We start from the raw sequence: 9,583 nt of genomic DNA on the forward strand, positions 1-9,583 counted from the left end.
ACGAATGAAGAGGAGGTGGAGGGGTATATATAGCCTCCACACAAAATCTAACCGTTACACACAATTTACCAAACTCGGTGGGACCGAATCGTTAAACTCGGTTGGACCGATTTAGTAAACCTAGTGACCGTTAGTGATTTTCGGTGGGACTGACATGCATCTCGGTGAGACCGATTCGGTTAGGGTTAGGGCATAACGTAATCTCGGTGAGACCGATTTGGTAATAAGCTTTCCAGAGAGTTGGTCAGGTAAACTCGGTGGCACCGATTTGCTGTTTTCGGTGAGACCGAAATGTTACAAAAAGGAAACAAAGAGTTTACATTGCAATCTCGATGGGACCGATTGCTCACTTCGGTTAGACCGAAACATTACAAAGGGAAACAGAGAGATTGCAACCCCATCTCGGTGAGACCGAGATCCCTATCGGTAAGACCGATTTGCTTAGGGTTTGTGGAAGTGGCTATGACTTTTGGAATCGGTGGCGCCGGATTGGAAGAATCAGTGTGACCGATTTTGGCTTTAGGTTTAGGTCATTTGTGGATGTGGGAAAGTAGTTGAGGGTTTTTGGAGCATATCACTAAGCACATGAAGCAAGAGGCTCATTAAGCAACACCTCATCCCTTCTTGATAGTATTGGCTTTTCCTATAGACTCAATTTGATCTTGGATCACTAAAATGTAAAATGAAGAGTCATGAGCTTTTGAGCTTGAGCCAATCCTTTATCCTTAGTATTTTGAGGGATCCACTTTCATCATCCATGCCATGCCATTCATTGAGATTTCCTGAAACAATAGTCTTGGAATAGCATTAGCTCAATGAGCTATATGTTGTTATGAATTACCAAAACCACCTAGGGATAGTTGGACTTTCACCTATGCCTCAGCCATAGGGTCTATTATGTATGCCATGCTGTGTACCAGACCTGATGTAAACCTTGTCGTAAGTTTGGTAGGGAGGTACCAAAGTAATCCCGACATGGAACATTGGACAGTAGTCAAGAATATCCTAAAGTACCTGAAAAGGACTAAGGATATGTTTCTCGTTTATGGAGGTGACGAAGAGCTCGTCGTAAAGGGTTACGTTGATGCTAGCTTTGACACATATCTGGATGACTCCAAGTCACAAACCGGATACGTGTATATTTTGAATTGTGGGGCAGTAAGCTGGTGCAGTTGCAAGCAAAGCATCGTGGCGAGATCTACATGTGAAGCGGAGTACATGGCAGCCTCGGAGGTAGCGCATGAAGCAATCTGGATGAAGGAGTTCATTACCGACCTAGGAGTTATTCCCAATGCGTCGGGCCCGATGACTCTCTTCTGTGACAACACTGGAGCTATTGCCCTTGCCAAGGAGCCCATGTTTCACAAGAAGACTAGGCATATCAAGCGTCGCTTCTACTCCATTCGTGAAAATGTTCAAGATGGAGACATAGATATTTGTAAAGTGTATACGGATCTGAATGTCGCAGATCTGTTGACTAAACCTCTTCCACGAGCAAAACATGATCAACACTAGAACTCTATGGGTGTTTGATTCATCACAATGTAACTAGATTATTGACTCTAGTGCAAGTGGGAGACTGTTGGAAATATGCCCTAGAGGCAATAATAAAATGGTTATTATTATATTTCCTTGTTCATGATAATTGTCTATTGTTCATGCTATAATTGTATTGACCGGAAATCATAATACTTGTTTGAATACATAGACCACAACATGTCCCTAGTGAGCCTCTAGTTGACTAGCTCGTTGATCAACAGATGGTCATGGTTTCCTGACTATGGACATTGAATGTCATTGATAACAGGATCACATCATTAGGAGAATGATGTGATGGACAAGACCCAATCCTAAGCATAGCATAAGATCGTGTAGTTCGTTTGCTAAAGCTTTTCTAATGTCAAGTATCATTTCCTTAGACCATGAGATTGTGTAACTCCCGGATACCGCGGGAATGCTTTGGGTGTACCAAACGTCACAATGTAACTGGGTGGCTATAAAGGTACACTACAGGCATCTCCGAAAGTGTCTGTTGGGTTGGCATGAATCGAGACTGGGATTTGTCATTCCGTATGACGGAGAGGTATCTCTAGGCCCACTCGGTAATGCATCATCATAATGAGCTCAATGTGACTAAGTAGTTAGTCACGGGATCATGCGTTATGGAACGAGTAAAGTAACTTGCCGGTAATGATATTGAACAAGGTATTAGGATACCGACGATCGAATCTCGGGCAAGTAACGTACCGATTGACAAAGGGAATTGTATACGTGATTGCTTGAATCCCCGACATCGTGGTTCATCCGATGAGGTCATCGTGGAGCATGTGGGAGCCAACATGGGTATCCAGATCCCACTGTTGGTTATTGGCTGGAGAGATGTCTCGGTCATGACTGCATGATTCCCGTACCCGTAGGGTCTACACACTTAAGGTTCGATGACGCTAGGGTTATAAGGAAAGTTTGTATGTGGTTACCGAATGTTGTTCGGAGTCCCGGATGAGATCCCGGACGTCACGATGTGTTCCGGAATGGTCCGGAGGTGAAGATTTATGTATGGGAAGTCATCATACGGTCAACGGAAGTATTCAGGGTTTGTCGGTATTGTACCGGGGCCACCGAAGTGGTTCCGGGGGTCCACCGGGAGGGTCCACCTGCCCAGGAGGGCCCTATGGGATGTATGTGGAAGGTAACCAGCCCCTAAATGGGATGGGCTCCACCCCCTGGGGCCCATGTGCCTAGGGTTTGGGGGAAACCCTAAGGAGGGCGCCCCCCTTGGCTTGGGGGGAAGCCCCCTCCCTTTGCCCCCCCTAGATCTCATCTAGAGGGGCCGGCCCCCTTCCCCCTTTGCCCTATAAATAGAGGGGAGGAGGGAGGGCAGCCGTACCTCATCTAAGGCGCAGCCCTCCCCCTCTCCAACACCCCTCCTCCTCCGTTTGAGCTAGGTGAAGCTCCACCGAAGAACCGCTGCTCCACCACCACCACGCCGTCGTGCTGCTGCTGCAGTTGTCTTCTCCAACCTCTCCCTCCTCCTTGCTGGATTAAGGCGCGGGAGACGTCACCGGGCTGCACGTGTGTTGAACATGGAGACGCCGTTGTTCGGTGCTAAGATCGAAATCAACCGCGATCTGAATCGCTACGAGTAGGACTCCTTCATCCGTGTTCTTGTAACGCTTCCGTGTCGCGATCTTCAAGGGTATGAAGATGCACTCCCCTCTCTCTTGTTGCTAGTATCTCCATAGATTGATCTTGGTGATGCGTAGAAAAAATTTAATTTCTGCAACGATCCCCAACATCTTCATCATGCGGCGGTCCAGGATGGCCACCGGAGCATCGTCGTTGGAGGTGAGGTCCGGAATCTTGGGCAGCTCGGTAAAGACGGGGTGTAGTCGGGGACGAACGACTTGAGTTGGGAGACATGGAAGACCGGATGAATGCGGCTGTCCGGGGGCAATTGCAGGCGGTACGCTAGGTTGCCGATGCGCTCCAGCACGATGAACAGGCCGAAGAACTTGAACGCCAGCTTCTTGCACAGGCGGTTGGCGACGGAGGATTGCGCATATGGTTGCAGCTTGAGAAGAACTTGCTCGCCCACATTGAAGGCACGTTCAGCGCTGTGACGATCGGCCTGCTTCTTGACGATCGGCCCACATTCGGCGCAGCGAGCTTGGGCGTGAAGCAACTCGGTGTGGGTCGCCCAGTCCATCTCGTCAGGGGGCGCATCTGTGGGAAGGGTGGTGCTCGCCGTTAGCAGGCCCCCCAAATTGGGTTCTCGCCTGTACAGATCCTTGAAGGGAGAGCCATTGAGCGAGGCGTGGTGGAAGGAATTGTACCAGAATTCGGTCATGGAGAGCCACCGGCGCCATTGCTTGGGCGCGTCGTGGACGGTGCATAGAAGGTACATTTCCAAGCACTGATTCACGTGCTCCGTCTGGTCTTTGGTCTGGGGGTGGTACGCCGTGGAGTACAGCAGCTTGGTGCCCGCAGCGGCGAGACTTTCTCGCCACATCGTGCTGGTGAACACCTTGTCGCGGTCGGAGACGATGGAGTGTGGCACGCCATGGAGCTTGATGATATTGTCCCAGAAGGCGCGGGCGACTTGGACAGCGGTGAAGGGGTACCGGAGAGGAACGAAATGCGCGTACTTAGTGAGGCGATCCAGGACCACCATGATCGCATCGTGGCCATCATACTTGGGCAGCCCTTCGACAAAATCCATGGTGATGCCGTGCCATGGTTCTTGCGGGATTGGCAGCGGTTGAAGCTTGCCCGCCGGATTTGCTCGTGCTTGGCATGCTGGCAGATGTTGCATTGCTTGATGAACTCCTCGACGATGAGCTTCAAGCCGGTCCAGGCAAAGAGCTTGCAGACGCGCTGGTATGTGGCGGTGGCGCTAGAGTGCCCTCCCATGGCGATGTGTGTAACGCGGCGATCAGCTTGGTTTGGAGCATAGTGTTGGCGCCAATCCAGAGTCGCTCGTGCTGGCGGATCACCCCTTGCTGCAGAGTGCGGGCCTGGTTGTCGGTGTCGAGAGAGCCAGCCTGGCGAGCAGTTCCTGGGCGTCCGCATCCGTCTCGTAAGAGTTGGCCACCTCGTGTAGCCACTGGGGCTGGCACACCGAGAGCGTGTCGAGGGCCAGCAAGTGCCTCACCCGGGAGAGCGCGTCGGCTGCGCCGTTGTCCGTGCCCTTCTTGTAGCGGAATGTGAACTGCAGCCCCACCATCTTGGACATCGCCTTGTGCTGCAGGTCTGTGACGAGCTGCTGATCCCCCAAGGAACATAGGCTCTTGTGGTCGGTGACAATCTCGAACGGTGCACACTGGAGGTACGGGCGCCATTTGTCGATCACCATCATCACAGCGAGGAATTCCTTCTCATACGCCAAGAGCTTCTGATTCCGCATGCCCAGCGCCTTGCTCAGGTACGCGACCGGGTGGCCATCCTACATCAGCACAGCGCCGACGCCTGTGTCGCACGCGTCAGTCTCGATGGCGAACGGACGCTGGAAGTCTGGAAGTGCCAGAACGGGTGTGCTCACCATCGCCTTCTTCAACATCTCGAACGCGGTTTACACCTTGTCGTCCCAGAGAAATCCCTTCTTGGTGAGGGGACGCGTCAAGGGCTTCGCGATAATGTCGTAGTGTGGCACGAACTTGCGGTAATAGCCCGTGAGGCCGAGGAAGCCGTGGAGCTCGGTGGACGTCGTGGGCACGGGCCAGGCACTCATGGCACTGGTCTTGCTGGAATCAGTGGCGACGCCGTTCTTGGAGATGACGTGCCCAAGTTACTCGATTTCCTGTTGCGCGAACGAGCACTTGGAGGCCTTGGCGTAGAGCTGGTGCGCCCGCAGCAGGTCGAGGACCGTGCAAGCGTTCTTCGTGTTCCTGCAAATCGATACTAAAGACCAGGATGTCATCTAGGAAGATAATGATGAACTTGCGGACGTGGCGACCGAAAATCGAGTTCATGAGGCACTGGAAGGTTGGCGGCGCATTACAGAGGCCAAACGGCATCACTCTGAAGTGGTAGTGGTCGTGGTGCATTTTGAAGGCCATCTTTTCTTCATCCTCTTCGCGCATTCGTATCTGATGGTAGCCCGCCCGCAAGTCAATTTTGGAGAAATATGCTGCTCCGCCCAGCTCATCGAGCAGCTCGTCCACCACTGGCAATGGAAACTTGTTCTTGACAGTGGTTGTGTTCAACCGTCTGAAAACCACATAGAATCGCCATGAGCCGTCCTTCTTCTTGACCGGCAAAACTGGTCCAGCATATGGACTCGGGCTGTGGGCAATGACACCTGATTGCAGCATCTCCTGAACCTGCTTCTCGATTTCTCTTTCTGTGCTGGCGAGTAGCGGTAGGGCCTGGTGTTGATGGGTGTTGTGCCAGGCTCCAGATTGATTGCGTGGTTGTACTGCCATTTAGGAGGCAGTACCTTGGGTTCAGCAAACACGTCTGCATATTTGGACAGAAGTTTCTGAATGTTGGGAGGTGGAGGTGCAGGTTCAGGTTTGTCAGTTCGCTCAACTGTAACTAGTGTTGTGGTCCAGATGTCGTTGGCTATCTCCATGCGATGCAATTCATAGGCATCAAGTTCCGTGATGGGGGGTAGATCTGAAGTTTTTACGCCTTGCAATTGCACTTGTTTGCCCTCGATTTCAAATGCAATGGTTTTGTCCTACCAGTGACAGTTCATGGGGCTATGAGCTGCCAGCCAGTCGATTCCCAGTACTCCATCGTAGGCTCTGAGCGGAAGCACACGGAGATCAGTGTGGAAGGTGTGGCCTGGCTCTTGCCATTCCAATCCTCTCACCAGCTGATTGGACAGCAGTCTCTGGCCATTGGCGATGCGAACTGAAACAGGTGGTAGTTTCTTTGTCTGAACTTCCAGTCGCGCGAGAAAGGTTTCACTGATGAAACTGTGTCATCCACCAAAAGAAGCATGATCTGATCGCCCACTTGTGCTCAGAGGCGAATCGTGGAGGGTGTTTCCTCGCCTGACAGAGCCTATTGCGAGAGCGAGCAGCATTCTGGCTCTTGATGTGCAGGTGCATCAAGCAATTGCAGAGCATGGACGGTGTCATCAGACAAGATCTCTTCGAAATCGCCAATCTCGGTCATCAGGACATGGCTTGTGCATTTGCACTGATGCTCCCTCGAGTATTTGTCCCTGCAGCGAAAACAGAGGTCGTTCGTTCTTCGGAACTCTCACAGCTGGCATTCCCGTGCATATTGATCGGCCCCTTGCCGTGGTGCGGCTGCAACGCGAGCTGGAACAGTGGCTGCTGGTGGTGCAGGTGGTGGTGGACGCCCTACTGGTGTGATGCGTGGATGCGGGGTGCGTTATTTCTCCAATTCTTCCTCCTGAATGCGGGCGAACACAATAGCGCGAGTGATGTTGGTTGGTGCTTGCAAACGAACTCCCAGGGGCAACTCGTCCTTGAGATCGATCAAGAACTAAGATATGAAGAATTTGGAGCTAGAGTTGGGTCCAAGGCCAGCGGATGGTACATTGTTGTCTTGAATTGCTGGCGATATTCCTTAACACTGCCAGTCTGACGTAACTGAACAAAGTGGTGCATCTGAACCTCAAACTCCTCTGGGCTGAATTCCTCCTGCACCGCAGCTCTGAATGCTTGCCACAAAACCCCTGGGTGTGTCTGTCGATAGGCCTGGAGCCACATCGTGGCCAGTCCATCCATGTACAGCGCCGCGATGGTGACCCAGCTGTGTTGTGGCACCCGGTACAGCTCGAAGTAGGTGGTGCAGCGGTCCAGCTAGATGCGCGGGGCGTCGCCGTCAAACCGTGGGAAATCATGTTTGGGCGGCTTGATGTAGTGGTCGCCGTGGCGATCGAGCTCCGAGGACGATGATGACCGCGCGGTGAGAAGCGGTGGTCCGTGGTTGACGAGGCGAGCGAACGGAAGCTGGGCCGCGCCATCCATGTAGAAAGGCAGCGGCGGAGGACAAATCGGTGGTGGTGGTGGCGGTGGTGGAGGGCGCGCGAAGGAATCCACGGTGGTCGTGACGCCCGATGGAGATGCGCCTCCGGAGACAGTCGCCGCGGGGTCGACGGTCGGCGCAGCCTTGCGGGCCTCGTCCATGTCGGCTTGTGTGAGGTTGATCTGCTTGGAGAGGAGCTTGATCTCGGCGGAGACCTGGTCGTTGTAGGCGATCTGCGCCTGGTGGCGCTCGTCGGCGATCTTCTAATTTACGTCAAGGCGGTGGATGACGGACTCGAGCAAGCTCTGCAACTTGTCTGTGGTCTCCGACATGGCGTCGAGCATGCGGCGGGTCTGCGCCGAGGGCTTGGATGGTGGTGTCGTGGTTTCGTGCTAGATCGGATCGAACCCCAGGCAGGATTTTGTGCGAGCTCGCCAGAGCGGCACGCACCTGACCCGGTGGATGTTACTGATCGATCTCGAGCAACGACGGTGGTAGGGAAAAAAAATTAGGCTGTGAATACCAGATTGTCACACCCTGGTGGTCGGATCTGAGGGAGAAGGAGGAGAGGGGATCAGGAGGAGAGGAGAGGGACGAGGGTAGGTGAGAGGAAGCGTGAGAGAGGAGTGGACAGAAAGAAATGATTCATTTGATTCTCGATGCCCTCATCGTCCATACACGCGCGTACAAGTAAGCCGCTCGACAGCTGGCGCGCACACACACACCTACTCCTGTTCCTGGGCCCGGCTCGGTCCGCTGACCCAGTCGGCGGGTTGCGGGTTTAGAGTCTGAACTTGCATTCTTCAGTCTGTTGTTGATCGATCAGCAGGCGTGACAAAGATATAGTATCATAATATTAGATACTCTTAACTAGTTAGAAGACAAATATGTGTGTGCTAAATTCAGAGTCAGAGGAGGACAAATTAAGCCAAACAAAGGTGCAGGCATCGATTGAGACGCGCAGTCGCGCACTGGCACGTCACATACTCGATTATGCATGGATTGCAAGCCTGAACAAGTGGCCATGCTACCAACATCGAAGCAAGGGCAAGAGCCAGGTAGGGGTAACGGCATGCAACGCCAAACAAGAAGCTTGAGCATGCACGCAACTCGCGTACCTGATGCAAATTGCAAAGCCAATGCATATGCCTGTCATCAGTACACTGTCGCCCGTAGGCATGCATGCATGCATATGCACTGCGGCCTAGGGATAGTGGGCAAGTCTAGCTTCTGAATGGACGGACATCCGACAGGCGGACAAATTCACTGTTTTGACCTTTTTGTTAACTTAAGCACGATTTGACTCTATATGTAAAAAAAATCGGATCTGATCCTTTTCCTATCGTCATTGTCTATGGTGATAGGGTAACACACCCTACCGCCAAGGCTTTTGGCGGTAGGACTTACTTACACCGTCACGCCCGATGTAAAAAGGACCTTACCGTCATGGTCTTTAACGGTAGGGGCATGCATGTAATTATAATAAGTACACGCATGCAATAAAAGATTCATTTTTTGCAAAAAGGACCCTACCGCCATAGGCTATGGCGGTAGGGTTACACGTCCTACCGTCATCGACTGCGGCGGTAGGGTCCTTTCTGCAAAAAATAAAAGTGACGATGCAGGTAAGTCCTACGGCCAAAGGCCTTGGCGGTAGGGTGTGTTACCCTACTGCCATGGACAATGACGGTAGGAAAAGGGTCAGATCCAAAATTTTTTGCAGATAGGGTCAGATCGTGGTAAACTAACGAAAAAGGGTCAAAACAGTGAATTTGGCCCCGACAGGCCCGTATAGCTAGGGCTGGTAAACGCCTGCATGGCTGGCTGCATCGGCGCTAGCCGCTACGGATCATGTACTCATGTCCAACTCCAATCCGTTATCGAACCGATCTTGGCAGAAGCCAGTGTTTAATTTAGTTTAGGTCCCTCCGACGGCTACCGGACAGGGATACCGTAAAAAGGCCAAATTAGCTCGCATGCATGCAGCGGCGGGCTAGCGGATCGACCTGACGCTTGCCTTGGCGACTAGCTGCAGCGCGTTTTCGTAGTCGTAGCCGCATGCATTTGACCAGAAAGATTCAGTAAAAGAACGAAAACAGAGTGTCTTTCTGCTTCGGCGGGAAGAACAGGAAGATGAACT

Source organism: Triticum aestivum, chromosome 5B (genome assembly GCF_018294505.1).
Source record: "Triticum aestivum cultivar Chinese Spring chromosome 5B, IWGSC CS RefSeq v2.1, whole genome shotgun sequence".
Lineage (NCBI taxonomy): Eukaryota > Viridiplantae > Streptophyta > Magnoliopsida > Poales > Poaceae > Triticum > Triticum aestivum.